The sequence below is a fragment of the Eleutherodactylus coqui genome, chromosome 2 (genome assembly GCF_035609145.1).
Source record: "Eleutherodactylus coqui strain aEleCoq1 chromosome 2, aEleCoq1.hap1, whole genome shotgun sequence".
Classification (NCBI taxonomy): Eukaryota; Metazoa; Chordata; class Amphibia; order Anura; family Eleutherodactylidae; genus Eleutherodactylus; species Eleutherodactylus coqui.
This window is the reverse complement of record NC_089838.1, coordinates 9366191-9374990: the sequence shown is the minus strand read 5'-3', so window position 1 is coordinate 9374990 and position 8800 is coordinate 9366191. Positions and strand designations below refer to the sequence as shown.

The window sequence follows — 8800 nt, the reverse complement described above, 5'->3', positions numbered from 1 at the left end:
CCATCGCGCTAACAGCGCACGCATATAATACGCGCAAAAGGTGTCAATGAAAGGACATTGCTCTCACTGCTCCGCTCACGCTTGCCTGTATGTTATTGCGTATGTTATGTGTGTAATAAAGAGCGCAGCATGTTCTATTTTACCGCATATAATGCACATAACAGCCCTATTGTTCTCTATGGGTGCGTTCACAACACAGCGCTTACACAATTACATCACATATGTATGGCGGTTTTATGTTGCCAGGAGACAGGAGAAGGAAAGTGAAAAAAAGAAGAAACCAGCCAGCCGGCGCAGGACAGCGTGAGTAAAATACGTGTACATGTGCAGGCATAACCGTGTAAGAACATGACAATACGCAGGGATAAGCAGTCCCCTACTCCGGGAAAATGGTCAAGTGGGCCTGGCTTTGGTTATAATCACCTGCAGCCCCACCTCATTCATCCCATTGGCTGTCTGATCTACCAATCAGGTTGTCTTTCAGTCCTGTCTCTGGTCAGTTTCTATTATGGTTTCTCCCAGTTGTTGCTTCTCCCAATATTGTTATTGAACCATCAATTACCCATAATGCAGCATGAAGCGGCTCGGTGAAGGAGGCAGTGAAGGTGTGTAAGTGTCTGATGGGGTCACACAGCTCATAAAAGGACAGCCGCCCGGCCCCATAATCCAGACAGATCCTGACTCTATTCCTGGATATAATGTGAGGTAACCGGATCTCTTTACTGTCATGTATCACTAAATACTTATTATTACACCTCCTCAAACTCCAGGACTTGTTATTATGTCCAATGTATGACTGCTGCCTCCTGTTTATACTGGGGTAACACATCCCCACCATCCACCCCCCTGATCTACTGCCCTTCACATCCCAGTAATATCGTCCTGAGGAGAATCCCCTCCTGCTCATCACCTGATTATGCTGGAATCTCTCTGCTGTATATGGACGGTTCTCTTGTGTCCAGGTTGCAGTTTTCAGGTCATCTGATATATGGATATTATTACCAGCAGTGTTTACATCCAGTAATATGTCTGCAGGATCCGCCACATAGATCCCCCTCCTTATACCTGTTACTATGTCACATAATGTGTGTAATGTGTCTGAGATCACAGCCACATCCGGACCATCTACATCGTGGAGCAGTTTATCATGTCCCCCCGTGTCCCCATCACCTCCATCATGTTCCCCCGTGTCCTGAAGATCACACAAGTCCCCGGTGTCTGGTTCCTGTAAGACAGTCAGTGGATCAGTCATGTTACACAGCTCCTCCATGTGTCTCATCTTCCTGGACAGCTCGTCCTTCTGTATTTCCAGCTTCTGGATGAGAGCAGAAAGTGAGAGTGACTCTTCCTTCTCCTGCCTGGAGATCTCGCTCAGGACCCTCTTCTCCAGGTCATCCAGCTGTCTCCTGATGTCTCTACACAGGGCAGTGACTCTCTCTGCTTCTCCAGCTGCTTTTTCTTGAGCTTTCCTCCTGCACTCCTCCAGATTCCGGACTCTTTCCTCAGTCTCCTTCCTCCTTGTGATCAGTTTCTGGAGAACATTTCTCAGTCTCTCCTTCTTCTTCTCAGAGGCCTTATCCAGCATCTCCACCCGATGACCCCGATGTTCTCCGGCCAAACTGCAGGACACACAGATACAGATGGCATCCTCAGTGCAGTAATATTCCAGGATCTTCTTATGGACAGAACATTTCCTGCTCCCCAGGCTGGCTCTGGGCTCACATAAGACGTGTTCTGCTGACTTGCTGTGAACTCGCAGGTGTTTCTTGCACAGAGAAGCTTCACACAGCAGACAGGATTTAGCAGCCGGTACAGGAGAGTCCACACAGTAAGTGCAGAAGATCTCGGCTTCCGTTTGTGTCGGAGGAGTAATCAGGAGGTTCTCCATGATGTTACACAGAGCTAAGCATCTCATCAGTGCCGGCCGCTCCTGAGACTCCTCTCTGCATTCAGGACAGGAATAAACTCCAGCCTCGTCCTGTGTATCCAGCACACGATGAATACAGACCCGGCAGAAGTTGTGTCCACATCTCAGCATTACAGGATCTGTATAAGTGCTCAGACAGATGGAACAGAGCAGCTTGTCTCTCACAGCAGCAGACGCCATGGCTGACAGAGGAAGAGAGAAACGAAACTACTACTTCCTGACCCTCATAGACCTATGAGCAAGTTTTCTTCTGTTGACTACAGGGCGGGGCTGCACGGCACAAGATCAGTCACTATTAACCCGTTAATGGACAGTTGTCATAATGATACCATGTTTCCCTGAAAATAAGACCCTGTCTTATATTAATTTTTGTCACAAAACAGGCACTGGGTCTTTTTTTCAGGGGATGTCTTATTATACTTAAAGGGGTTGTCCCGAGGCAGCAAGTGGGGTTATACACTTCTGCATGGCCATAATAATGCACTTTGTAATGTACATTGTGCATTAATTATGAGCCATGCAGAAGTTATAAAAAGTTTTATACTTACCTGCTCCGTTGCTGGCGTCCTCGTCTCCATGGTGCCGACTAATTTTCGCCCTCCGATGGCCAAATTAGCCGCGCTTGCGCAGTCCGGGTCTTCTGCAGTCTTCTATGGGGCTCCGTGTAGCTCCGTGTAGCTCCGCCCCGTCACGTGCCGATTCCAGCCAATCAGGAGGCTGGAATCGGCAGTGGACCGCACAGAAGAGCTGCGGTCCACGGAGGAAGAGGCCATCTTCAGCGGTGAGTAGAGAAGTCACCGGAGCGCGGGGATTAAGGTAAGCGCTCCGGTGAGCTTTCTTTACCTCCCTGCATCGGGGTTGTCTCGCGCCGAACGGGGGGGGGGGGGTTGAAAAAAAAAAAAACCCGTTTCGGCGCGGGACAACCCCTTTAATAAGTCCAGGTCCCTCCCGCTGCTCTCTGGACCTATAACACGCTGAGCCGTGGCATTGATTGGCCAATTCATAAATCCCGCCTCCACAAACCGATGGCTATGATTGGTTCATCGAGCGCTGCGTTTATTGGCTGAGCAGCAGTTGATGAACCAATCACAGCCATCGCATTAGTTCATCGAGCGCTGCATGGATTGGCTGAGCAGTGCTCGAGAACCAATAGGAGCCATCGCTTCCTGGAGGTGGGATTTATGAATCCCATTACCAAGAAGTGATCTTCTGTGTGTGAATGAGAACTACAGGACGCATCGCGGAGCTTCAGGCAGCAGCAGGAGGACCTGCATCGATCCTGCTAGTAAGTATTCAATTATTTTTTTTTTATGTAACGCAGCTAGGGCTTATTTTCAGGGCAGGGCTTATATTTCAAGCCTTCCCGTAAAATCTGGGTAGGGTTTATTTTCAGGGTAGGTCTTATTTTTGGGAAAATGGGGTCGATTTTTTCTGCTGTATATTTAGGGCCTACATTGTGGTCACATATAAAGCGTTGGGTTGTTACTTGCAGTAAATTCCCTCTGTTATTCCTCTCTTTTAAAAGAAATTCAATAGAAATCTACTGAAAATAAAGAATTTACAGCAGAGATAAGAGAAGAGATTCACCAAGATCCAAATTCATGAAGAAATCAGACATCTGAGAGGTTCATGAAGTAAAGGGGTTGTCCGTATGGGCCTTACAATGCACTTTGTAACATACTTTGTGCATTGAATATGAGCCTTACAAAAGTTATATACTTACCTGCAGGAGTGCCCCCCCCCCCCCCCCCCCATGGTTTCCCTGCAGCTGGATGGAGTCCTGCCTCAATGAGGAGCTGTGGCCCCATACGGAGCTGGAGGAGAGTCTGCGCAATGGTGCCACCCTTGCCAAGCTGGGGCATTTCTTTGCTCCAGAGATTGTACGAGGACCACTGAGGAAAATCTTGTCACAAATCCAACGTTGTGTTATGTTGCTTTGAGGATATGGATGTTCCACGATTGAACCGGCTGCACAGAGTCCGACCTGAACCCGACCAAACTGGAACTTCAGTGTCCATCTTCTTAAAGAGAATTCCCCAAACATCTTTCTCGTCTGTGTCATAGCTAATGGGGGCACTATTTCTGCTGCTGCAATTGTTAAGGGTAACTGCCTCAGCAATGATAGTGACCCCCAATATTTATCACTGCTGGGGCAATTATTGAGGTTTACTACCACTGCTGGGGCAATTACTAGGGGTCACTATTTCTGCTGTGACTATAATTGTGGGGGCACTATTACTGCTGTGGCTACTATTGTGAGGGTACTATTACTGCTGTGGCTACTATTGTGGGGGCACTATTACTGCTGTAGCTATAATTGTTGGGGCACTGATGCTGCTGAGGCTACTATTGTGGAGGTACTATTACTGCTGTGGCTACTATTGTGGAGGTACTATTAATGCTGTGGCTGTAATTGTGGGGGCACTATCACTGCTGTGGCTATTATTGTTGGGGCACTGTTGCTGCTGTGGCTACTATTGTGGGGGCACTGTTGCTGCTGTGGCTACAATTGTGGGGGCACTATCACTGCTGTGGCTATTATTGTGGGGGCACTATTACTGCTGTAGCTATAATTGTTTAGGCACTGATGCTGCTGTGGCTACTATTGTGGGGGCACTATTCCTGCTGGGGCTACTGTTGTGTCAGAGCACCGTGTTATGTGGGGCACTATGTTATATGGGAGCACTGTGGTAGCACCATGTGTGGGCATTATGTTATGTGGAGGCACTGTGTTATGTGGGTGTACTATGTTATCTGGGGTCACTGGGGGGGGTGTACTGTTGGAGTACCATGTGGGAGTACTATGTGGGGGCAGTGTGTGTGGGCCCTATGTGCGGGCACTCAGGAGGCACTGTGGCGGCACTATGTTATGTGGGGGCAGCAAGTGGGAGCACCATGTTATGTGGGGGCAGTGTGTGTGGGCACTATGTGGGGGCAGTGTGTGGGAGCACTATGTGGGCACTGTGAGAGCACCATGTGGGGGCACTGTGTTGGGCACTATGTTATATGGCGGCACTGTGGGAGCACCATGTGGGGACACTATATTATGTGGGAGCACTGTTTTATGTGGGATCACTGTGTTATGTGGGAGCACTATGTAGGTGCACTATGTGGGAGCAATATGTAAGGGAATGTGCGAGCACCATGTGGAGGAACTGTGTTATGTGGGAGCACTATGTTATGTGGGGGAACTGAGGGGGCACTGTGGGAGTACCATGTGGGGGCACGTTGTTATGTGGGAGCACAATATTATGTGGAGTCACTGGGGGAGGGCATTGTGGGAGTACCATGAGGGGGCACTATGTGAGAGCACTATGTAGGAGCACTATTTGGGGGACTGTGGGAGCACCATGTGGGGGCACTGTGTTATGTGGGGTCACTTGGGGGGCACTGTGGAAGTATCATGTGGGGGCACTATGTAGGTGCCCCATGGGGGGGCACTGTGTAGGGGCACTATGTTATGCGGGGGCACTGTCGGAGCACTATGTGTGGGCACTATGTAGGTGTATTATTTGGGGGCATTATCTGGGGGGCACTATGTGAGGACAGTGTGGGAGCACTATGTTATGTGTGGGCACTATGTGGGGGCACTGTGGGAGCACTATGTAGGGGCAATATGTTATGTGGTGGCACTGTGGGTGCACTGTATAGGGGGAACTGTGGGTGCACCATGTGGGAGCACTAAGTAGGTGCACCATGGGGGGGGGCACTGTGTGAGAGCAGGTGGTGCTACTTTCACTTTTAATTACTTTCAATGGGAGAGGATCGCGATCTCCTGCTTCTGCTGTGACAGCTGTAGCAGGAGATTCCTTCATCTCTATTTGAATGGGGCTGGTGCGCTGCCTGCTGCCGGCTCCATTGAAAGCAGTGGGGACTCACACGGAGGGAGGGAGCTATATCAGGCCATCCCTCACAGCCCGATATCGCTCTCCCCATCACAGCGTGCGTCTCTCTTAATGATGCCGATCTTCCATTCATGTGACGGGCGTCATCGCACACTGAGGAGGAGAGGGAGCAGTGCATCATGGGAACTACCTCGGCGGCGCCATCTTTGAAATATTCTGCAGGTCAGCTTTACAAGGAGAAGATAAGGAATAAAAAGGTTAGCAGAATCCCGTTTTTTATGTGTAATGCTGTATTGTAGGATGCTTTTACTCTACGGGGCATTAATGGGAAGAAAAATCACTTTGGGCGGCCGGACAACCCCTTTAAGGGGAAAACGTGGCAAAGAAACGAGAGGGAAAATAAGTTATCAGCATTTTATCTTCACATTGATGGACATGTGATGCGGGACACATCGGCATGTAATAAGATGCTGCGGCACGATTCTGGCCCCATTTACAGCCCAGAGATTTTGCATATCCCATTTGTGTCTGCCTGTTAGACAATCGGCATCCTGCCAGCCGGTGGGGGGGGGGGGGTCTTGAAGTTCTTGGGTGAAACCAGAAACCTAAATATATGAATACATTATCAGCACAGCACAAGGCCAGGTTTACATCTGAGCTAAACATTTATCCTCCTCTGTGCCATCATAGTGTGATAGACATGTTGATTATTTTGGTATAAAATGTCTATCGATTTATATAACCCAAATGTATTTTGCTGTTGTAATGACTTTTAGCTCTGGAGTTTGATCGACACACAATCTAATCATAGTATTTGCTAGACAATGGATGTCTGATGTAATGTTAGTTAAGTACATAGAAGTTACACAAGTTGCACAACCAGCCTCTAAGAGTTAAAGGGCCATAGTGTCGTGTATATCCTGTGTTTAATACTGAGTGTTTACCTAGCCCCCTTCCACTCCTCATACAAGCTAGTTAAACAATAGGTTGCCACATACACAGAAACTGCTTAAGGTTGTCTGCATGCTAAAGAAGACAAAGTCCATACTATGGCGGACGTGAGGGAGGGTGGGCCGAGAGGTGGGAGATTCTATATGATCCGACAAATGAGAATCTTATATGTTACTGATGTAATCTGTTGCACGCCCATTGAAGGGCGGTTGTCATGTGTTATAATAAAAAGCCTGAGCCTCTACACATTGTAGAGACTCTCCCAGTTTTAGACCAGCACTTGTGTCTGACCTGGTTCGATGATGTGTGCACACAATATAATTCAGAAGCGACAAAATACCCCAAAAGCCTGCTGGAGAAAACCGTAATCCAGCACAATTGACGTCTCTGGGTGGACCGAGTTAAGAGATTTTGATTTCTTTCATTCTGGAAAAATACAGAGATCGGCAGACGGCACGCAGAACTCAGGGGCCCGAAAATCTACAGAACACGGTAAGATTGCTTTATGTAAATCTACCGATGTGATCTGGGTTCTGACTGCTTTTCTGCCTGTTCCTGATCCAGAGTGATAAATCAATGAAAGGCAGGTAATATAGTTCTTTCTTACTCGGAAAAAAGACCACCATTTTAACCTGCCTAAGGCCTCCTTCCCACGAGCGTGACGGGCTCCGCCGCGTAATATTCCGCTGCGAAGCCCGTCACGGCGCCCCCCAGAGCCCCTATACTTACCTGCGGGAGATAGCGTGAAATCGCTTCCCCGCCCACCGCCGCCGCGTCACCACCCGTCACCGCCCACCGCCGCGCGTCACCGGCCGTGTCACGTGACGCGGCCGGCCGTGTTACGTGACGCGGCCGTGCGCGTCATATGGCGTCATATGACGCGCGGCGGTGGGCGGGAAAGCGTTTTTTCACGCTATCTCCCGCTGGTTACAGCGGGAGATAGCGTGAACGGACGGCTTCCATTGACTGCAATGGAAGCCGTCAGTGCGTACAGCCCGTCCTCACCCGCAGAAAATAGAGCATGCTGCCGGTGAGGACGGGAGAAATCGCGGTGCGTAATTCCGCGGTGGAATTACGCATCGTGAGCATTGTGCTATTAGGTTCAATAGAACCTAATAGCTGCGGGCAACGCAGCGGATTTTCGCCGCGAATTACGCGGCGGAAATCCGTTCGTGGGAAGGAGGCCTAAGGGGTATTTTGTATGCTGTGACTGTTATGTCTGAGACGGTTAAAAATTGTGTATGCAAGACCAAGAGACAAATTCTGTGAGGGTTAACGTGTCGGAAGGGCGGACTCGGCTGTTTAAGTCTGAGGGAACACGCCGGAGAGACACGTGCTCCTAGATAACTAGTGTGAGGTTAGGAAGATTTATGATACGTATACTTACCTTTATGATTGAGCGTGTTATGTTCTCATATGTGAAAAGGTATATACGAGGGAATATAGCCGTGGTGTGATTTCTCCAGAATATTGTTGAGGTTTTGGTCATTGAAAATAATCGTCAGTCTCTGTGTATAGCTAAATGTCCTGTCTAGATCATGTACAAGGAGTGCTCTTGGGGATTACTAGTATACGGTGGGCTGTTATAAAGGTAGATGAGATATATACCTTGAGCCGTTGTGGGTATTCTCCAGTAATCCCGTCTGTTTGGTACTATAGAAAGAATGTGCAGTGTTTATTATTGGGGGAGGGCTGCTGATAAGAGTGAACTGAAAGCTTTTTCCAATTAACCCTTCCGTTCCTTTTTGTCTTGTAGAATTAATGTGCATTGTAATCTGAGTGGGAAAGAGAGGTTATATTGGAAGGATTTGAAGAAAGCAGATTTTACAAGAGAAACACTACTGTGTCTTCGAATAGAATGAATAGAAACTTCGAATAGAATAGAGTTGAGCAAAGTGAGCAAGGACAAAGGTCATAGAGCTTGTGATCTGGTTGCTGAAGGGAAGGCAGCAGAGTTTACTGAACATGTAGAAATGTTATACAAAGAGAAGGACCAGGAAAAGTTGCAGAAAGAAATGTCAGGTCATGGACAGATAAAATAGGCTGTAGAAAGTTTTCAGAAGATGAGCAGGAAGCC

The 8800-nt window shown here is 48.4% G+C and overlaps 1 pseudogene; it reads right to left on the bottom strand.

Moving 5' to 3' along the window:
• Positions 1-363: 363 nt before the first annotated feature.
• LOC136611053 (E3 ubiquitin/ISG15 ligase TRIM25-like) lies at positions 364-2107 on the bottom strand (annotated as a pseudogene).
• Between the last annotated feature and the right edge of the window lie 6693 nt (positions 2108-8800).